Here is a 23,847-nt window from a genome sequence, read left to right as displayed (position 1 = left end):
ACCACCCCCAAGAAACAGACAAGAGGTTCAAGAGAAAAGTGGGAAATTACTGGCCTGATCGTGACCACTGAAAGCAAAGATGCTCTGACAGATGCACTCAATTGAACTATCACCTGCCACAGGATGCAGTCCCACAAAGAACAGTTCTAAATATATTTGTGAGAGAAACTCACACTGCTGCTGGCCTCTCCATACCTACTCAAATGGCAAAGATGATTTCAGACTTCAGAGCTGTCAGCTTAGCACTTCTCACCAGAATGTAACTAATTCACAATTCAAGAAAACAGAAATGTGATGTACCTGTTCCTTATTTCTCTCCTCCACATTTTGGTTGTATTTCTAAAACAGAAAGAGGCTGAAACTTTTCCTTGATTGAGGTCAACCAAAATCCACATTATAACAAGAGACTCATCCCTAGTTTCATGCATCAGAAAGCAGGAATCAAAGGTATCTGCTTTTGTCCAAAAAATCATTATCACTCTTAAAAATTAATTCCCTCAAAGCACTGGAAATAAGTGGAAAGTAGAAGGGAAGATAAAGATGAATTCTCCTCTCTCCCCAGAGATAAGAGATTGGTTAGTAGCTGGTTAGTTACAGGCAATAAATGACATCAGCCTCCCTACAATGAGTCTGTTTTCTCTGTGATGATAACCGGTAAATGATCTCCCCATCCTCCTCACAATCCTTGAGCCCTTTTCCATCATATTTTCTTCCACTCTTCCTTTAAGTGGGGGAAGTGAGAAGGCAGTATGGTAGAGTTTAGTTGCCATCAGGGTGAAACCACCACAACAACACTTAACTCCTTGATGACTTTTATCTCCGCCTAGGCAGAAACATCATCAAATTTAAAAATCAGAACATGAGCCAAGTATAAAAATAAATAAAGCTCAACATCTATAAAAAGTACACAGACTAACCTGCTTAATTATTAACAGGTAAACACAACAAATTCTGAATTATTTACTTAATCTTTTTCAACTACAAACCTCAGACTTTTAGAGCATGAAATACATGCTTTATTCTAAGACACAACACGTATTTTTTAAGCCTGTGTGGACTTGTATTTTCTGAGGTGGATCTGTTTTGAAGAATACACATTTCTTATAACCCCAAAATACCTTCCTCTCACTGAACCCTGATGGAACTTTAAATACAGAAATAAAAGTTTTAGTATAGAGATCCTGTATTCATGTGTTCACCAGTGAATAAGCTGGCTTGTTTCTAACTTGCAATTGAGTGAAAATGACATTTATGCGAGGCATACGCACCATCTCCTGTTTCTGCAGATCTGCTGAAAGGAAACAGGAGTAAGAGGCAAGCTGGTCAGGATTCCAGTCAGAAATGTTGCAGTGAAAGATAACACTGTGTCAGGAAAAAGCCCCTTTTCTCTACTCAGTAAAGACACCAAATCAAATTCTGTCTGCACCTCTAATAAAAGGGAACATCACTGGCCCATGATGACCCTGCAAGCAATGGTCCATACCTGATCATTCTTATGTACCTTCTTCTTCTTATATATTGTTGACCCTAACTAACTCAGTGCTAATTTGATGCAGTGTATCCTGCGACACATTGGGTATAAGGAAAGGACCAAGTCCCTTCCTGGAGGTGTGCTAAGGCAGTGACAGTTCTGCACATGACAAAGTTGGAGCATACCCTTTCAAGTCTCCAGTAGTCAGCTGTGTAGAACAATGCTACCTCCACCTCTGTAACCTCAGGCTATCATATAGTTACTGTCATCCAGAAAAATGCTAAATCATTAACACAGAATAAACACAATTGTGAATCTCAGACAATTTTTCTTAACTACATTTTCTTTGGGAACAATTTCATAAAATCTGATTAGGAAGCCCTGGATTAATAAAGATATAGAAACACACACTGAAACTCCATATGTGAGACAAGCCACTCAAAATCTATTCTAAAGTTTTCACACACAACCAGACAAGTTTTCAGACACAACCAGACATCTTCACAAGGATATTAAGATAATATTTAGAAGGTGCTAACAGACCACTGATCATTCATTGAATAATATAACACAATGGAAAGTACAGCAAAGACAGCAGAGCAGCAAAATCCCAGGCTATAGTAAATGAGGATAAGCCTAAACGAAACAGCCATGGACATAGAAACAAAGGAAAAAATAAAAAACCTCCTTACCCTAAAAAGGCCTTCAAATACACAGGGATCTCCAGCAAAAAAACTTATACCTCCCCACTGCCAACTCTTAAATGAGGTCTGGGAAACAGTGGATCCTCCCCCATCCTTTCTGGTCAATCAAGAGCATTGCTTGCACCTGAGCTCCTCTGGGTTGGCCCTGCCTTTCCACCAGGTGCTCAATCACTGCTTCAGGCTGTGACTCAGCATTTCTGCTATACTTCTACAAACCTGCACAAATATAATATGTTATATCCTCTACTCCTAATGACCATCACAGTCCATCCTAATTTGTCTCCTTGTTATTTGTTGCTGGTTTTAGGTCCTAATAATTTTGTCAATATTTATGTACTACGCTTTGCTCTGCCTACCAAAGCCTTCCAAAGGTTCAATTCAGGAGATGAGGCACTTAATCACAGAACTGGCATATCCTCCAATTTAGGTGGCCTACTTACATTAGCAACGTTTTATTAGCACGTTATACTCTATGTTTAATATTTAGTGTATTGTGAGAAAACGGTTTACTGTGTACTGCTCACACAAATGACTTAACAAATTCTGTTTGACACATAAAGAAAAAAATATATATAAGTAATATGTTTATTTCTGGATGTACCTACCACAATAAGAAAATAAGGACAAGCGTCAGAAATGGGGAGAAAAAAAATATATATATATGATAATAGAGTTAAAAATTAGCTTACAATGTCTGGACAAAAGAGGCAGAATTGGGGATATATGCACAATGTCCCCCCCCTTTAGCTTTTGATTTCAAATCTTCCTCTGGAGGCTGTGGAAGCTGCCTAGCTAAAGGAAAAGAGAACTTGCTTGCTGAAGCCTTTCAGTGGAGACAACACAGAAAATGTCCCCCAAGCCTCTTGTATTTTACCAGATCCACAAAGAAAAAATAGGATTTTTGTCTGTTTATGAGCACTTCCACTTTTTCACTAGATGGGTAGATTAACTGTGTACATCCTCATGAATTATGCAGTCCCTTCCCAGTGTATTCTTAAGCAATGTTAGCTAGAAGCCCCAGTGAAAGATGTACTCTGTATGAGCAGTAGGTCATTCCAAATGACAGCCAAAGAAGACTGAAGTTTTCCTGGAACAGCTGGAAAGCCCAGAAGGTCAACTGTGTTCTGGGCTGCATTAAAAAAGGGGTGGCCAGCAGGGAGAAGAAGGTGATTGTCCCCCTCTACTCAACTCTTGTGAGGCCCCATCTGGATTACTGTGTCCAGGCCTGGGGCCCCGAGTACAGGAAGGATGTGTTGTTCTTGGAGTGGGTCAAGAGAAGGCAAAGATGATCAGAAGGCTGGAGCACCTCTCCTATGAGGAAAGGTTGAGGGAATGGGGCTTATTTAGCTTGGAGAAGGCTCTGGGGAGACCTCATCACAGCCTTCCAGTACTTGAAGGGAGTGTATAAACAGGAGGGGGAACGACTGTTTACAAGAGCGGATAGTGATAAGACAAGGGGGAATGGTTTTAAACCAAGAGAGGGGAGATTTCAGTTAGATATTAGGAGGAAGTTTTTCACACAGAGGTGGTGACACACTGGAACAGGTTGCCCAAGGAGGCTGTGGATGCCCCATCCCTGGAGGCATTCAAGGCCAGGCTGGATGTGGCTCTGGGCAGCCTGGTCTGCTGGTTGGCAACCCTGCACATAGCAGGGGGGTTGGAACTAGATGATCATTGTGGTCCTTTTCAACCCAGGCTGTTCTATGATTCCATGATTCTATGAAAGCAGTTCTGAGTAAGGCAGCCAGTTATCTAGCTATAGAGATGCCTGTTTTGGAGGTACTAATGTCCAGAACTTACAACTGGAAAGGAGTTTTAGTCCATCTTCATCTCTTAGCATCCTGGTTTTCATTCTCTATTTAAAGAGTGAATCAAAGGTACTCCTACAGACATTTGCAAGGGCCACATAAAGAGAATTCCTCAGCCTCATCTAAGTTAGGCCTATATGAAAGGACCCATAAAGCAGTTCCAATGCAATTCTTACTACCTTGGAACTGCATGAAGAATGGATTTGGGCTAATGGCTTCAGCTTTTCTTAACTTTCAAGTCACTTGAACCGCTTCAGGTAACAATGTCTCTTTTTACTCCCCTTGCAATAAACCAGAATAGTGACCCCTCCCAGGATGATAACCTTCCAGCAAGGGATGCCTTCAGGTGCCTCTGAAGCCCGCAGTACTCCAATGAATCAGAGAAACTTCATCAAAAAGTCAGGAATATTCTAAGTAATCAATGTGTTTTAGTTTTTTTTATACTTCTGTTGTTGTCCATTTTGTCAATATGTCTATAAATCCTTTATAATGAGGTAGCTAAGACAGACGCTTAGGTTTTAGAAAATACAAGACTCATCTTCTGCAAAAGTATATGATCTCAGCAAAAGCATTTTTTCTACTGGTGAAGTATTTTCAGTATTATTTCAAAGGACCCTTGCTGTTTATTGTCATTCCTGACAAAATATTAGTTCCAAAGCTTTTCTAACTTTTTTCAGTTGATGTTTTGTGAAGTGACATTCAAAACCATTTTTTATTTTGAAACAAAACAAAAACAAAATGGAGCCTATTTCACATTCTTTTTATTCTTGCACTTTGCTGAATTCTTCAAAATTATTCCAACACACGTACAACACTGACATCCGAAAACACAATACAGAATTTCAGTTCATGTTTCCTCTATGAAAAAAAAAAAAAATCTTTGAAAATGTATCTTTTCTCAGTTATATTCAGCGAGGGACATTAAAAATTCAATATTTGCCACTTTACAATGACTTATGGACACAAACTAGTTCCTTAGGCTGGTCTAAATGTAAGAGGAGTTATAAGTGTGCACTTGAAACAGTATGAACACCCACAATACTGCTCCAATCCTTATATCACTTTTTCATTTATTTTTTCCTATAATTTCTATAATCTGTTACTGATACAGTATTTATTTTTTATAATGATTAACATGTAAAAATTGGTACATAGAGACCAAGTAGTAAGAATGGATCTAATAAAAAATTAATATTTTTACAAAAATAACTATGAGATTAATCAATACGAAGACTGAGATATTCAGATCAGTAGGACATTTTTAGTTCTAACATTCATCCTGCTTTAAGGACATCAGGACAGTTTGATTTAGTGAAAATCTTAGCTGAGATATATCAGTACACAGTATTTGGATTAAAACCATGTTGGAAGCTCTACTGCAAGATAGTAGATAACTCCATTATGAGAATGCCACTTATCATATAGAATGAAGTTTGCATAAATTAAGGTCTGAAGGAAACAATTCAAAAGAGACTTTATATTCAAGTTGAAGAGTCCCCAGTAAAAGTGAATGGATATTTTGAGATCAAAGTAATCTTTACTGTAATTTTACCTAAATCAATCAGAGTCAAAAATTATTTCAAGTCATTCGTATTAGAGACTTATGCTTATTATGCTGTAGAGTGTTTAAATTATGAGCACAAATACTCTACATGGTAAAGATCTGTTTCTTGAAGTTCTAGCCCTCAAAACATGTGATCCATTTTACACTTTTATTTCATTACATATATGCACATGACCTATATATATGGCTTTTCTCTATATTTTCCTCAAACATACCCAGAAAGATCTTATTTTTTTTTCCCTATTTAACTCAGGTCAATGGATTATCCAGGTTTTTGTACTCTTACGGTAAATTAGACAAATTTCTGAAATATATCCTAAAAAACTGTCTTCCAGTTAATAAATTATTTATATTACAGCAAAGTTTACAGGTTCCAGCAAGACCAACGGTCTAGGCATTGCAGCAATACAGACTGTGAGACAGTTGTCATTTGAAAGAACCCTCCTGATGAGACAGGCCACGAGTGAAAGAGCGGGGACTACTTTTTCAGATGTGTTGAGACACAGAGGATGGAGCGGCTGGCTTAAAATTATTCAGGAAATCAGTGACAGAGTGCTGAACTTTCATCACAAGTTACATTCCACTGCTTTAACAACAAAGCCTTCCTTCTTATCTATTAATTAATACGAAGGGCACAACAAAAATCCCAGTATTAATCTGCCACATTAACTCAGCATTTCCAAACATCATACTGCTTTGCATTTGCATAATTCTAGCTTTAAGAATTGCAAGGTACTGTACAGGATGGAGCAAAACCAAATAGAACTATATTATTCTACCCTTCAAAGCAGTGAAAAACAACCAAACAAACCAATACAGAGGGATTAAGAGTAAAACAATCTCACTTAACTTTGGCCATCCAACAGACTGTTGTATAGGCTTCTTCTTCCACTACTGGAATGAGGTGACCCATCTCAAGAGTGCAATTCCTTCTCATATCGTACGAATGGCTAAGTCAATCTCCAGAGAAGCCTCTCCTTTTCCTTTGTCAATAGAGATAGTCCAGAAGCCATGACTAAGTGCCAGCTGTTAAAGTGAGTGAAATGTATATCCCTATCAATAGCATAAAGTAGATCTCCTCTGAGTTCCGTTGATATCTTTTTTTCAGATGCAAAGCCAGGGCAGGCCAAGGTCTATCTATGTTGAAAAGATAGTGCACACATGGAAAGTTAGGTGCATACTGCTAGAACAGATAATGTTCTGACAATTCAGACAGTCAGAACTCTGTAGCTTCTTAGCTTCTGGGCATGCTAAATGTTGGCCACCATTTCTTCAGCTGCTAACATTGTGAGCAAATGGCACTAAATTGCTGCATCTAGCTGAGACTGGTGTAGTACTGAGCACAGGGCAGAACTCCAACAGGAATACTCAAGGTGCTGACAGTATAAGTAATGGCTATAAATAAAACTCACATCAAACATCAAAATGAGATTTTTCAAAGAAAGGTCATAACAGTCTGCTATCAGACTGCCATCACAAATCCTAGCATTTGGAAAAGGAAGTACCTCTGAATCCCAGCAAAAAATGAATGTGGCTGTGGCTGAAATAACCTTTAAAGAACAGAAATGCTTATATCATTGTCTCTGTAAACCCAGAGTGGATGTGGGGGTCTTACTGTCAGGCTACTGCTTCACAATTTAGCAAGTCTCTGTTTCAAATGAAAGTTACAAGCTGACAGCTCCCACGGTAGTGCTGGTATTGCCATTGGGAATGGTTATGCTATCAGTCATGAAGATTGATAACCACAGCAGCAGCTGCAGACCAGTGCTCATGCCTTATGGCTGGGGCAGTGTTAGGATTCAAACACAGACTCTTGCTGCATCCTGCAACATGTCTGCGATGACCAGTCAATCAGCTCACTTATTTAATAGTAGAAGGACCTTCTGCAGCCAAAGAAGAGCAACAGCCTTTTCTAGAATCACAGCTGAACCTTCTTCTATGCATGCACAATGTGTTGACCTGATCTGCTTTTTCCAGAAAGAGCTATGCTTAACAAACAAAACTTACTAGAAAAACGCTCCGTGGCCTCTACTCTTTCTCAAGATAAGGTGATGAGAAAACAAACAGTTGACTCAATGACAAGCATCTTTTAAGAACCCATTTGCTAATAATGATAATAGTTCTTACTTCAGGTACTAACTTGTCAACAGCACTTCTGTGCTATTTTTTAAGGGCATGAAAGTAATCATAATGCTGTGCCAGAGCAATATCTTCCTAGCCATCTGCTACTGCAAGTGAACTATCCAAACCAGACCAACCTACATCATGCACAGGAATTAGACTGATTTGTTAATGTTTATTTTTGCAGGGAGGAAAAAGAATATCTTAACTCTGAACTTTCCACTTTTGTTAATGATTAAAAAGTTATTTAAATATTAACCTTATTAAATTAATAATTTATATTACAGCCCTAAAATTTACCTGCAATGCATATTAGCCAAATCTGTTTGTTGTTAAGGGGGCAGGTAGTTGGGGTGGGTGAAGTATTCAGACAAGAGAAAACAGTTTCTAATAGGAGGATATAGACCATGTTCTATTTGTCTCAGAATAACATCTATTATTTAGTGTGGAGCAAATATATTCAAAAGCTAAATGGTCTCTTTCAAATGACAGAGACTTTTTTTTATTTTCTTTTTTCTTTTTTTTCTTTTTTGTTTAGTACAACATGCCCCTGATATATCCAAATAGCTCTATTTAAAAGGCAATCTTTATTAGGTGTTTTAAAAATGAGAATTACAATATGTACCAGCAAAAATTGCTCGACTGTTTACTTAGCACTTATTTACAGAGGCCAATTACTTTAGCAATGGACAAGATGAAATCTGTAACAAAAAATGGGACTTTAATGTTAAATTAGAACAGAGTTATTTTGTTTCTAGGTCTGGTTACCTAAAATGAGGAACAATGACTGAAAACTGTATCATACTACAATGGTGCCCCAAATGTTTTCCGTCACAAATGTCCCTGGCAGGATTCCAGATCTACAAGCAAGAAAAACTTACCTGAAAAACAACTTCAGGTTAGATGAAGAACAAAAAAAAGGCTTCCTGACTTCCAGCCTTGTGCTTGGATGATCACATTACTGTTTCCGAACCTATGAGATTCATTTTCTCCTTTTTTTTCAATGAAAAAAACCTTGCATTTTTGAAATTTAGCTTACACATCCAACTGCGCATCCGGCTCTTTATCACCCACTATTGTGACTAAAATCAAACATCAGATAGGCATTGCAGCCATTCCAATCAGAAAGCAAAGACAGAAAACCAGTCCTTACAATACTGTCTGCGCTAAGCCCTTGTAACATGTGGTATTTCTGCTCCAACACACACACTCACACAAATCCTCCATGTGATACCACAGGCAGTGCATTCCAGTTCCACCAGGCCCCACTGATTTAAAAAAGTCAAGAGTTAACAGCAGGATGTTGTCTGAGGAAAAAAAGCTGAACTTAGGAACATATTCAGATTTGCCATTGCCCAAAAATCTGAGTAATGTTCCAGATATGTTATGTTAATCTGTTACACAAGATTGTCTGTAATGTGAATATTTTTGTAAGGAGTACTGAGGGTGGTGCTGGGGGTTGGATGAAGGCAGGTGGCCAAAGTTATTACTGAATTGAAGAGGATTATTTTAATTATTATTGGACTATTAACCCTCTGCTTGGTTCTATTTAGCCAGTTGCATTGTGTTTATGAGTAATATGATTTATAACCATTCTACATGAAATTACTGTTGATCACCAAGCATTTGGGAATAAAAATACATATGATTAGATGTGCAAAGCTCATTTGGAGGCAGTTTTATGCATAGACTGGGTTTCTATCTACTAAAAAAAATAGCTTTTAATAACAAGATATCAAGGAAAAAGCAGTGAGAAATGATATTTTATGTATATTATGTGATCTGTGTATTCTAGATGTACCTCATAATGAACGTGACCAAATACTAAACACGAACTGAAGAACAAACCTTTTGTGTTGATGCAAAATTTGAGTGGCAGGAAAAAAAAAACAGCAGAAGATAAGGGTTTTCATTCACAATGCAATGTAAATTAAAAAACCCTGGATACAAAGGAGTAGAAACAAGAAAGGTAATATAACAAACTTACATTTCACCCTCCATCATTACAAGGATCAAAACAGGGGGCATACATCTTCATTCTGGTCAGATGGCCACTATAAGAATAAATTACAGTAGCTCATACAAGAAATAAAAATATCAAGGACTCGGTTATGTATTAAATTGAAACAAAGCAAACCAAGACAAAAAAAAAAAAAAAGAAATAGAAAAAAAACCAACAAATCACAAAGTGTTGGCTTCCTTTGTTGTTGATTCTGGTTTGGTTTTTTGTTCATTTGCCTAATGAATGGCAAAACATATATGGTAGTGTGGTGTAACTCTTTTCATACGCCCGTTTGCCTTTAACTTTACTGGGAACAGCATAAAGCTCCGAGAATTCCTTTACCAAGCCTATTTTCATTTTAAATAGGTCTTGATGGTGCTGTAGCTTCAGAGCCAAAAAAAAAAAAAAATCAAGGCCAAATTTTATATGGTCATGCTATCATGGTAGAAAAGCTTTTTGTGAGGATTTGATGTTGTAACCGTGTTTGTACATCTGGCCCCTGACAGACCTTCGAAGACTTAGACATCTATAGATACTTACATGGATTATTAAATGGCCTGTTAGCAGAAGGGGTGGCTTCAGGACACTGCCACATTTGAATTCAGTGTATGCAGCCGGACTCTGACATTTCATTTGGATACTTAGAGCATTAATGTTATTATATCCTGTAGACCTATATTAACAAGTTTGATGTAACAGATGGGAGCTTTTTCAAAAAAATGTAAACAGCTGAGCCAAGAGCCAGCATGTTCTATGGACAGACCCTACAGTGAAATATAGCACTCTACTGTTTATTCCAAACACATAACAGCACTGTAAGTAGAACACTTTATACAGTGAAGAAATACACTAAATGTAAAAAGTATGCCTCAACAATTTCTTTTTGTACTTTCAGGTTTTTTGTTGTTGTTGTTTTTAATAAACGCTCTCCGTCTTATTTTCTGCTTCAGACTTATCCAAAATAAAATGACTGAAATATTGTCCTCTATTAACCAGGGCAGATAATCTGAACCAAATCTCACTGAGTCTTCTTGCAGGACATTCTCAACAACACCACATTCCTGAGTTCAAATATGATGCTCACTTTAGCATTAACTATTACACAAGACTTTACTGGCTGTCTGTAATGTGAATATTTTGCTAAAGTTATTTAAAAAACGACTGCTCCTCAGTAAATAAAAATAATTAAATTGCTTCACAAAGAAGAGAAGCACAAGAAAGCTTTTTATTTTTTAAAGGAAATGAGTTTTAACTGTTCTTGCTGAATTAGCATCTTCAAATTCTGCCTTGAGTTGCACTCTTGGTCTTGCACATATATTTTAAGGACGTTCTTCAGGTCGTATATTTGCCATAACACAATTGAAATGATCAACAATAGCCACATCTGACTGGGGTTGCTTCTTGTACGCTTTCTGCGATGCAATAATAAAAGATACTTAAAGTTCAGTGCTCTGGAACGGTAACTCTAATTATTGCAATGTTTACTACAGGAAATTATCTGTTGGATGATTCTGCCTAGAATCCCCAACAGGAAATGGGATATATTTCTGTTTGCAGAGAGAAACAGAAAGCTCACGCATTGTTCGCAGGCTGCCTGAAGCCTTCTCTCTGTTATTGAGAATGAAAGACAGAAAACTGCAGTGCTTCCACAGATGCAATATGCAACAGATTCCTAGAACAGGATCTGAACGAGTTGTGGGTTTTTCCCTAGGAAAATAAGAAGACCCAACTGATACAGAGCAGTGCCCCCAAGGTGATGATGGCATGATCTTACTCAGATATAGAAATAAAAAGAAAGAAAGTTAAAAAAAAAAATTCCCTGTTCACAATGGACAGCAAAAGCAGAACAGACCCAGTGGATGGGATCTGTTTAAAACTAGCACTGAACCACTGTGGACAGAGTCCCCCTCGAATGCCCTTTTATTAAGACTCTCTTTTCCTTCACTAAGTCCATAACATGCTTTTATAACAAGTCAAGTACTTATCAGAGAACAAATATCCACATTTATTAGGCTTATGACAGTATAATAACCAATACAAATGGTTCTGGCATGGCAACCGTCATTTTGCACTTCTCTGTTTCTAACTTCCTTCATCAATTCGCACTCTCAATCACTTTGCACTTCCATTTCCTGTCCCAGGGCCAGGTTTTCAGAACTCTCTGTTCATCTCCAGCTCTCTCTGCAGCTTTATGTGACAACCAAACTGACTCCCCTGCCGTCATCTGGGATACTTTTAACATTAACTAGGCAAAGTCCACATTCTGTTACTTCAAATATTTCTCAAGTATGTATTCACTCTGTGCTTTTGAGATCACCAGACTTTAGTTTACATTCTTTAAGGCTTGATTTTTGCCCCAAGCCCAGTGTTTTTCTAATATAACGTTTATATAAAACAAATGTTCCAGTACGTAAAGGAATGAAGGAGGTATTTGGCTGTCCTTTAATTTTGCATGTGTTTAATGTTACCTGAGAGAAATGTACCCATTTTCATTTTGAGTCTCATCCACAAACTATGCTGGGTGATTGAGCACGCCTGCTGCTTACAGAAAGGAAATGGAGCTAAGAACGAGTGCTGGATGTTCAGTGGCACAACTCAACAGCTTGTAGGCAATGTTTGCTTTCTCCTCAACACTCTGTACCTCTGACTTCTTTTGTCACATCCAGAGGATTAAAATCCAGAGGCAATAGGGCTGACAGCTCTTGTTTGGCCTCCCGCAGACAGAAACTCACTAGACATTACTGGTCTGGGTTCAGCTACCAGACTCATCTTCTAGTTGTGGGAGCGGAGATGAAAGCAGCGTATTTCAATTAGGCTTGCCATAGAGGTGATCTGGAGCTGTGAATTAATTGAAGACCAAGAGGGACAGTTCTTGCATAATAGAGGCCATGGTGTCTCACTCTGTAATTACAGTTAAGTTCAGCCCCATGTCAAATAGAAATCAAAGGTGATCATTAGGTCCATCTCTAATCAGATGGTTCTTTCCCTCATCATGAAGTGCAAAAAAATCCCATGTTTCTTTCTACTTCAAAAAGCCATTTGGGTTGATAATGAACTTGTGTGAAAGATCTTCATTCCTTCATGGACACAAGTTTTCCACTGTTGCGTGGAAAGACCAGAACAATGGCAGTATTGGGAAGAGAAGTGGCAGGGGGGAAGGAAAACTGCCTTTTTGGCAGTACTCACAGAACACTACTTAGGGTAGGTGGAGTCCTGCTGGGTCTAACCAACTGTTCAGATCCCCTGTAACATTTTACTGGCCCCCAGCTTCGTACTGTACATCTCAGAACAGGACAAAAAAGCTCATATATACATATATTTTAAAAGACACAAAACTCTTGAGCACATATCCAAAGCAGATCAATTGCCTTTGCAATATTCTCAGAACAAAATGTTCCACCAGCAGATCTGATAAGAAGAGCCAAAAAATGGAAAACACTTGCTACCAATTTATTGTAGTCACCCATAAACTATTACTAGAACATTATGTATTGGGGTTCAAGCCAGAAAGCTATTAAAGCGGACTGCACTAGTGTCTCTCCACTATGCTACTGAAGCATTAATAAGTCCTTAGAGAATTGTGTTTATGTTGAAAGAATCATCTTATAATCAAATTTCCACACATAAAAAATGCAGCTCTTTTTAGAATTACTGTGTGCCTTTGCTCTCTCCCCCACATTGGCTACTGTCTCCACAAATACCATCATTTTCTATGTTTCTGTCTGGCCCAAACCCTGACGTACATTCTTTGTGTTCCAAGCTGGACAAATTTCAAGATAAATGGTGCTAATTGACAGTGTTAATGGGAGCAGGATGTACCACATCCCTTCCCCTGTTGTCTCTGCCTAAGTGTCTTTCTCACTCCTTAAGGTCATTTTTAGTATAAGAAGAAAAAGAGTTAAAAGATAATGCTAAAAGGGTATAATTACTTTTTTTTTTTTTTTTTTTTTTAACTTTTAACATAAATAATAAACATCCAGTGTTCTGTGGGACTGTGTTTCCAATTCCTGTTACAGGAAAACCTCTAATAAATCAAAAATCTCCTTTTCCATTTAAGAGAGAACAGTGATATGCAGAGAGATTATGATTAACCCCATGACTTACTGTTTTACCTCAACAGTTATGTTTTTCTTTTGAAAAGGTATATGCTCTCTCTTCAGACTCTTTCCTCTGATATTACACAGGTGTAAAGCACATAGAATAGCAGGCCAAGCAGAATGATGGCAGTTCCTCAAACACTGGAAGCTCCTTAAAATACTACGTCTTAAAATGAACTAGGCCACCAGACAGACTTCAGCTTCTATCTTAATTAAGTACAAAAAGACCTGAAGTTCTAAGGCAAAACCTTGTATGCATCTATTTATATTATCCTGAACAATTAGTTTAGTTTTGAAATTTGCAGTATTTCTTCTTGTAGTTAATACTAATATCATCAACACTGTATTTCTTCTCATTATTATGAGTAGTATCATCAATACCATCACATAAGAATTTCAGCCATATTTCTCCTCACAAGAGCAGCAGAGAATTTGGGAAAGGGCAAACTTAAGATAACATAACACCACTTATGATTTCTGCTTTCAATCCCAGGAATATTCTTATAGTTTGGAATCACTGGGAAAGCTCTCCTGTTTGCTAACATGTAGACTGTTCTCACAGGCAAGAAAAGGTTAAACATCTGTGTAAATAAGGAGAATCTTCAGCAACAAAATATCAATTCAGTGCCCATAACTACCTATTCTGTGAATTTGTTGGACAAATGGCACTGAATTTGATCAGACCATATTGATACACTTGAGTTCAAGTAGTCTGATTTGAAGAAATGTTAAGAACTTGCAGCTCTCAATGATGTCAATGGAAATCACAGAAGCTTAGCATCTCTATCACTTACCCCAGTAGTACACACCAGGAAAAAAAAGGAGGGGAGGAAGAGCAGATCAAACGTATCTCTCAAGTAACTTCACTCTATTGCACTGCATTTTTTATCTCTTGATTAATGACTGTGGGATATATTGCTTCCTCAGGCAGCACATTTAGGTGTGGAGCTTTTCTAATTGCTTGTGTAACTAATTACATTCCAATCAAACGTACAGCAAAAATAATAAGCAATCACTTCTGTATTTACTAGTTCACAGGACACCAGACAGTGATTTTGCACAGACAAACAGACCGAACCTACAACTAAATCTCTCCCTGTAGTTCGACTCTTCACAGCATGCCTTAAGCTCTGCTGTCATCATGAGAGTCAACAAAATCTTCAACTGAAGAAGTCCTTTTTGATTCTTCAAAGGACACAGGAACAGGTGCTGGCATAACAACATGAGAGCTGTTTTGAGCGAGACCCTTAGCATAATGCTGAAACTCTCACTATGCCAGGAAGAGAAGAAATAAGAAGACATTAGCAGGCAAATCTACAGCCAGAAAGGCCTGGGAAGACCCAGGTCTCAGACTTTATCTAGAACCTATTCAATTACTGAATTATTACACCTCCTATTTCAACTCCATTAGCGCATACACTTGCAAAAAAGTTGTCCACTGCTTCACTGAAAGGTTTACATTAAGACAGAAGGCTGGTGCCCAAGAGAAATGTCCTAGATGTTGCCTATGCCTAAAAGGCAAGATGTGCCTAATAAGATATTTCTGTAAAGCGAAACTGAAGTATGATATTAATAAAAAATAAACGACGTTAACTTATGTTAAATCCTTCTCCTCCAAAAATACACAACTGAAAAAACCCTACCCATCAGTACTAATGCACAAGCAAGTCCTCTCCATCTGCCAAATATGTAGGTCATTTAAATGAGTGACAGAGACAAAGAGGCCTGATTTTAATTCATGAAATATTCCTGCTAATAGCAAAGTTATTGAGACATCTGTTAAAAGCCTGACCTGTTACAATGGGGGGATATCTAAAATGACTGAAATTTCTATTTAAACTAATGCTACACTATTTTATTGGGCATTTTAAAAAGGTACTGCTATTAATGAAAACATTATATAAATTAGAAACAGGCCTGCAATAATCCTCCAGATAAAATCTAGCACTGTGTTCTAAAGCTATGGTATGAGCTTTTATTTGTGTGCACACTACTTGTATATATTATAATAAAGCAGCTATAAATAAATAAAAAAAAATATCTAAGAGTCATAAGTCCAGTTTAAAGTTTGGCTGGGAACAGTTGGCAGACTATTAAAAACAAAAAAGTAAATATGTTTCATGGCCTCTATGTAATTGAACATTCTTCAAATTCCTGTAATGGAAACATCAATAAAGTGGAAATTCTTAAAAGACGGACACAGGTAGATAAATGTGACTGAGGGCAAACTTCTCTACCCAGAATGAATAATGGGCCTTCAGACACACACACAGAAAAGTATTTAATAACGGGCCACCCACTCAATAATATCAATGAAATTAGGCTATTGCTTTTGGGGTAGTAGTGAGGTAAACAAAGGGAGGTGGCAAATGCATGACGAAAGCTTCCATGAGGACTGCTCAGCGGGTGCAAGGTAGACAGGAAGTCAGCACCCAAGAAAAGGAAGCTCAGCATTAAGACAAATCCTCCAAAGTCATGCACAGGACTGGGCTCTGAGATGTAATGAAGATAAAGTCTATTCTGTCATTGCTTTCAGAAGAGCTAGGTCTTATGATGTATGAGATGTGTCGTATAGGTGGCAAGTATCTTGTCTCAGAGGCTGGATGCTGTTTCAGGAGCTCTTCACTGAATGCTCTGCTTCACACTGGCTCATTCCTAAAAGCCAGTGTTGGAATCACAGAATCATTGAATCACCAAGGTTGGAAAAGACCTCCAAGATCATCCAGTCCAATCATCCACCTATCACCAATATTTCCCACTAAACTATGTCCCTCAGTACAACATTTAAATGTTTTTTGAACAACTCCAGGTCGGTGAATCCCCCACCTTCCTGGGCAGTCTGACCGCCTTCTCAGAGAAGTACTGCCTAACATCCAGCCTGAATCTCCCCTGGTGCAAATTGAGGCCATTTAGTCCTATTGGTAGTTACATGAAAGAAGATGCTGACTTCCACCTCATCACAACCTCCCTTCAGGTAGTTATAGAGAGCGATAAAGTCACCCCTGAGCCTCCTCTTCTCCATACTGAACAACCCCAGCTCCCTCAGCCACTCCCCATAAGACTTGTGCTCCAGACCCCTCACCAGCTTAGTTGCCCTTCTCTGAACACGCTTCAGGACTCGATGTCTTTCTTGTAGTGAGGGACCCAAAACTGAACACAGTAGTCAAGGTGCAGTCTCACCAGGAGAAAACTGTGGGAAACAGTGTTGAAGGCTTTGCTGAAGTCTAGATAGGCTACGGTAAAAGCCTCTCCCTTACCCACCAGGCAGATCACTTCATCATAGAGGATCAGGCTCGTCAAGCAGGGTCACAGAGAAAGGAGTTACAGTGAAGAAGTTGTAGGTCTTCATTTCACTTCCTAAGGGAACACTCAACACAACACCTCAACTCCAAATCAAAGTGAAATCTGAGTATGTACCAGCCTTTCTTCTCTTTCTCCTCTCATTCTTGCTTCCCAAGATGGATTATACCCACAGAAAAGGAAGTTGTAGACTTTCTGCAAGATGGCTACTGCTCTGGATGCCTTGTGGACAGATGAGACACTGAAATGCACAGTACCAACTGCATAAATAAGCAGGTATAGCAATAACAGTTTCTCAGAAAGATTCCAAAAGCCTTTGAATCACAATACAGGGTAAAATAGAGCTCTGAAAGTTTAACATGAGACAACCCATATGTCTTTTTCATTTAGTTTATGCCTTCCTTTTTCTGAATCTAAAAATCCTGAGTAGTAGAGCAATATAATTTCATCAGAAACGTGTTTCTGTTTATAAGAAGAAAGCTCAAACACACTCTTGTTTAAAACTTGTGGGTCAGCCAAGATAAACTCAATACCTATGACAAAAACACTAGCATATGCAGAAATAAAAGGTCTAATACATGTTCCTCTGCCATTATAAGATATTACACATCCCTCCAGCACCCATTTAGGTCATAATATACAGGCAACTGATGAACCACCCATGTAAAATCTAGTCCTTTTTTTAAATCAGCAGGGCAGAGATCTGGGTTTTACTGCTTCTCCAAAGATATTCTACAAATGTTCACAGTCTTCATTTTTTTCCCCTCACAATCATTATTTTATCCCTTTCTTCATTGCTTTTTCCTTTTTCAATTGTTGTGCGAGGCATCAACATACAATGTGAAATACATATACCAGGGAGACAAAGTGCCTCAACCGAAAGCTTATCAAACATACAAAATACATAGATTTTTTCTTCAGCATTCAGCTATAAAAGCACTGTACACAGATAACAACAGTAAGAAAGAAAAGTGAGGGCTTTAAACTGCCAGTCTCCCCTTCGAAATAAAATGTTCAATCTTGACTTTTCTAGTCCTATAATTCTGAATGCTTCTCATCACACCTCTAACAATCTCTTAATTGTATTTTTGAATAGAGTTAAGGCACATCTTAACAAAGTGAAAAGGAAAAAAAAAAAAAGCAAGAAAAAAAAAAGCACTAAACAGCGCCTAGCTGGGTTATTTTCTACTTTGTAAGATCAAGGGATATTGTTATATTATTTCACTCCTCTTTCCAAATTCATGTTCCTTCAGTACAGACAGTGGTTTCAAAAAAAAAAAGACTGAAATCCTACTTAATTAGAATCAAATAAATGTAATTGAAGAAGCATAACAGTGCCTTTGCTCGTAGTCATTATGAAATGAACACTAGGAAAAGAAAATGGAGTAAGAGTCAGATCTGTTCTGAAGTATGTAGATGTCTCACCACTGTTTTCAGTACTGCAATCTATGTAGCCACGAATAGGATGTTGATCAGCACTGAATGCCCAAAATCTAGTTACAACTTTTCTTTTTGTGTATTGAGTATTTTTCCTTGTTTCTACAGGTAGGAAGGACAGAGTAGGGAACAGAGGAACAGTATTAAAACTGAACAGAGGCCTAAAGGCAAGAGCTCAAAGTTCGTAACAGCCTTTGCAAATGAATCCCCAAGCTCAGCTGAATATGTACAAGAGGTGGCACAGCCCTGTGCTTGGGACTGGACCAGTATCCCACTGTCTGCCTGCTACAGCACTAGCCCCATACCAGTTTTTTCAGCTCTAGCTGCCATACATTAAATATAGGTCAGGGTATGGCTGAGAGAACACTGCATGCTCTGAAACTTTGAGGGCTCTATTACAGACTTAAAACATGGAAAATTATTGAACGATAATTTTCTCCCTTTAGTTCCTAATTCAGGATCTCAATGGACCCACGATCCTCTCAAAGCCCCACTGCAAGCAAGCCAAAAGCACCGTTCTACCAGGTACTTCAGAGCAGAAAGGAAGGACAGCAGTGTTAAGCCTGCAGGAATTGAATGTAAGTAAAATTCCCTCTCAGAGAACTGCACTGCCACGTTTTCAGACCACGGAATGCCAACAAGGTGAGCAACACTTAAGAAGTAGATTATTAACATGAATGGAAACCTCTTATAAAGAGATGACTTTCAGTGGAAAAAAAACCAAACAAACTGCAGTTTTGTACTTATACAGTCAACAGGAACAGCGCTGAAAAGTACGATTGGGGAAAACATTACCCAATTTTCAGTGCATGTGCACTTCACAGCTTTATGGAATGAAAGGCTTTGCTGTTCCCCGGGAAGTTGGGAAGTCCCAGTCCTGCAGGCAAATCCCTATCCTTGCACTTTGCACTCATATGTTGCTGATCAGAAACTATTAGAGTCCTCTATAAAGATTCCTCCTCAAGAAATCTGTATAAGGTTAAGAGCTTAGCTACTTTCTCCCTTGCTTACCAGGTCCTTGTAATTTAGTACTGTAGGAAACAAAAGTCCTTACTTACAACAATTTTGCTGTTTAAAGAGTTTTGATTACACTTATACTGAGCAGTACAGAAGAAGCTAGGATTCTTTCCTATGTTCTTAAATATAGTAATTTCAGCAAGTATTCTTTACTTTAATATTGAAAGCAGAGCTTCAGCATCTTCTAGAGGAGTTGATTTTTCCTGTTCCACAAAACTTTACAATTTCATTTTTTACCATTTTGCATCAGAAACAAACAAACAAACAAACAAACAAATCCTTTTTTATAAAAAACTAAAAAGGTTAAAACAGCACAGTCTTTCATCTGAGACATGTGAGGCTCGGGGACAAGACCTTATTCAAATAAAGGACTCAAACATGGCTGTTCTTCATCTTGTGTAAAGTGACTTGACATGAGGCAAGTGAACATTCTGAAAGTATTCTCTGAGGTTCTCTGTTGCTTTGATCAGGCATTTTTTATGAATGCTATAAAGCCCAGGAAACTGTTAGTAAAATCTGGTAAAACCCCTTAAAAATTCTAAAACCAAACGTAATCAACGTAATAGTGTACAATGATTAAATATAATTTTCTCTGATGTATTTGCACACAATTGCTTGCAAGTTCTTTTGCTGTCTTCTGAGCTTCACTGCATTTTGTCCCGACTTCTGCACTCACAGTTGGTGATTTCTTCATATTTCCTATTTCCCCTCTTCTTTCACTGCCAAAAGGTAACCCCAAAAGCAGTAACCAACTATGTTTCTAAACTGCCCTCCAGATGTCATGTCAGCAGGAAATGACCATTTCCAGTCTCTGTATTTTCCATTTTTCCAGTAAGTCCATGGCATATTTTTACTCAAGAAGATGTTTGGTCAAAAGGGGTTCTTTAAAGGTAAAATTTGGATCCACGAAGTTCAAATCTTAGTCCATTCAAGAACTCTTGTCAAGTTCCACCAGGTAAACAGGTGATGCTTTGATGTATAAACAAAGAAACTCCACTTTAATGCAGATAAGACTTAAGATTTTCTATTCTTTTCCCCTGAGCACAAGAGAAAAGCATAAAAGATTTTCTAACTGGCTGAGATAGAGCTCTTCCCAATAACTTGGCACGTGCGGTATGAGTTTGTCATAAGAGAATGATCAGTAGACCCACAGACTGCACATACGCTGTTACAGTTAGCAAGCAACAACCATGCTCTAATCTCATGTCTTAGATACTATTTTTGTTTCTCTTTTTTGTTATTTCTATAACTCCATGTCAGCATTGCACAAGAAACCATGTTAAAGTTCTGATAGTAAATACGAGACCAAGTGCTCTAGCTAAGCTAGTTTATTTATCTCTACTTATATTATTCAAATGCATTTGGCTTAATTGTGTTTAAAAATGGTTCTAGTTTAAAATATATAATTTTTTTTTTAATATATAGAACAAAATTTATGGCAATATCCAGCAACTCTCTGTTTAAAGTTATAAAACTCATTACAAAACTCATTTCCAGGTAACTTGGGGTGAGGGAAGAGGGGAAGATACAGCTGATGCTTTAAATTATGCAGGGATGGAATCTTCATACAAGCTGTCAGTCCTGATGAGCATTTTAAAATGCTTTTTGTGTTTAAAAAACAGAGTGGTTTTGGATTACATTTATGGCATATTGCACAAAAACTACAGGGTATGTGCACAGGAGCAACTTTTCTCATCTTTATGTCTCTCAGTGTTTTAGGGAACTAGGGCTAGAAATGAAGGGCATAGCACTGGTTTCAGTGCCTCAAAAGCTGGAGAATCTTGAATACTATGCTGATCATAAATAAGCATTTCAACAGTTTCTTAAAGTAGAAAAGGTTTTCAGGGAATGGAATGCAAAGAGAAAACACAGGATGCTGGAAGGCAGCATGGAGAAAAACAGATTGAAAAGATTTAACCTGAAATATTTCTACATTCATTTTTTTATTTGCATTTTTGAGCCCTAATCTTCGGAGCTAAACCTTCCAGAAGTTTCAAAGAGTACTTCAAGGTTTCTGGAACATTGACTGCCAGTCTGAACTCACAGGTTTTGTCCTTTTCACTTGTTTTCCTTCCAACACCACTACTATCCCACATATAAAAACCAAAAACACCTAATCCATCAAGTTGGGTTTGATTTACACAGGGGAAAAAAAAAAATAATATGTTGTTCTGGGTATCAGACACTTCTCTTTCCAAACTCTAGACCAAAAATACGAAGGCTTAATATGTAGACTTAAAACTGGTTGGTTTTGGTTAAAAGCAGCAACAATGAAATTTTATAAATGAGAAGAAGCTACATGATAGAAACCACTGGGGGTTGGATCACATTGATTTTTTATTAACATTTCTTAAACACTTCCAAAGATAGAGAACGTTATTAACACTGAATGTCTTCCAAAGGAACCTATTAACAAACACTCAACCTAGACTAAGAACCAGAAATATGACAAGTAAAAAGGCAGCCATGATCATGGCATTAATCAAATTTTCTTTGCCTTTTCACAGGCAAGACCAAGACCATAAACAACAGTGAAGTGCAAGGGCCAGCACAGAAACCTCGTATTTTGATTCAGCTTTATCAGGCAGAATCTTAGCAAGCATATATCATCGCAAACCATGAAGGCAGGTTGATAGCAAACATCTGGTTATTTAGCCATCTGCTTTGTCTTGACTGATGCTGGAATCAGAAAGTCCAGAAAGAAAAGGAGAGCTTCCACTTGTTCACAAATTCAGTGGTGCATTGTACCTTTTCCAACAGATAAGTCCTCAAATCTTCATTTAACTTCAGTAGAGTATTCCAAAATGGTTGTGTCTCAGTAGCATGAAATTGAATCACATGCATCTTTAAAGTCAACGAGACCTGCTGCTGTTATACCTTCTTGGTGAAGGAACACAGCAAAATAAACCAGTGTATTAGAATGTCAATTCTAAATTCATATTAGGCACAGAAGAGAACAGGTTACTATTTTCACTTCAATAGCATCTTAAGAGTTGTCAGCAAAGCCTATAGCATTTTAACTACTTCAGTCTTCTGTATCAGTTAATCATAGAATCACAGAATCATTAAGGTTGGAAAAGACCTCCAAGATCATCTAGTCCAACTGTCCACCTACCACCAATGTTGCTCACCAAACCATGTCCCTTAGTACCACATCTACACACTTCTTGAACACCTCCAGGGACAGTGACTCAACCACCCCCCTGGGCAGCCCATTCCAGTGCCTTTCCACTCTTTTGGAGAAGAAATTTTTCCTCATATTCAACCTGAACCTTCCTTGAGAGCATTCCCTCTCATCACTGTTACTTAGGAGAAAAGGCAGACTCCCATTTTGCCACAACCTTCTTTCAGGTAGGTATAGAGAGCTATAAGCTGACCCTCCTCTTCTCCAGACTAACATTTGGGTCACAGAGGCAATGTTTACACAATAACAGACAAAAGTTTAAATCAAAAGAACCTGAAACCAATCTCAATTCCTAAGCCTACATGACAATGCCTAGCTCAAATTCACACTGCAGAGAGCTCATTTCTCTCTACAACAGACTGGTCTTGGACAGAATTACTTAAGAAAGTTCAAAGCACAACCACACAGAGAGCTAGCAAATGAACTGCATGGATGATCAAGAGTAAGATGTTCAAACTCACCTCCTGGCCATCTTTAATTTAGAAGAACAAATCAGTCGCAATATACAATTTCCAATACTTGACTTTTTTAAAGAAAGTTATGTAGGCATCAGTAACTTTTCCTCAAACGTGACTTTGCATACTTCTAATCCTAAAATAAATCAAGCTCTGCAGAAGCGCAGAGGGCACTTCTCCTAATTGGATGATCCACTACCGAAAATGGATTGTAAGAACTTCAGGCATGACTGGATCTATTATTGAAATACTGAGCTGACATTTGATAAAGATAAAATAAATGTGCACAAATAGACAACAAATCTAGAGTCAAGCTTTTGGGAAAGAAAGTATAAGCAGCTTGAAGGTTTTATCATACAGGATAGGCAGACATAGGTGAATAAGAGTCAACTGAGAACACCTTTTCAATCACAACATCTAACTGGCATATAATACTGTTTTGGAACTACAGAAAAAACCTCCACGTACTGAAAGTGGTAACAGAGCTGAGCTTCCCATCTCAAGTGCCCCAAATCATACCATCTCAAACTGCTACATAGAGATCAGTTATCATGAAAGATTACCAAAAACTTCTAAAAAATACACTATTGAGTACTGTGACTGTAAAATTCTGAGGGTGTCAGCAAACCTGTACAGTTTAAAAGTACTGTGTCCCTACTGACTGTAGCTGGCAAGCAAGTTGGAAGA

General features: G+C 38.0%; 1 protein-coding gene across 10 annotated transcripts in view; it reads right to left on the bottom strand.

The window, feature by feature from the left end:
• The window catches only part of ZBTB20 (zinc finger and BTB domain containing 20), a 473,540-nt gene that overhangs the window by 417,190 nt on the left and 32,503 nt on the right, over positions 1-23,847 (bottom strand). Inside the window, exon 1 of one of the 10 annotated variants that reach the window (XM_090150601.1) lies at positions 2,164-2,652. The exons of the other annotated variants lie outside the window; for them this stretch is intronic. The gene's annotated coding sequence lies outside the window, so the exon portion shown is untranslated. Of the gene's footprint in view, positions 1-2,163; positions 2,653-23,847 lie in introns of those variants that run through there. 10 annotated transcript variants of the gene reach the window in all.

Source organism: Phasianus colchicus, chromosome 1 (assembly GCF_987193195.1).
Source record: "Phasianus colchicus chromosome 1, bPhaCol1.hap1.1, whole genome shotgun sequence".
NCBI classification, from domain to species: Eukaryota; Metazoa; Chordata; class Aves; order Galliformes; family Phasianidae; genus Phasianus; species Phasianus colchicus.
This window is presented reverse-complemented; position numbering and strand designations above follow the sequence as displayed.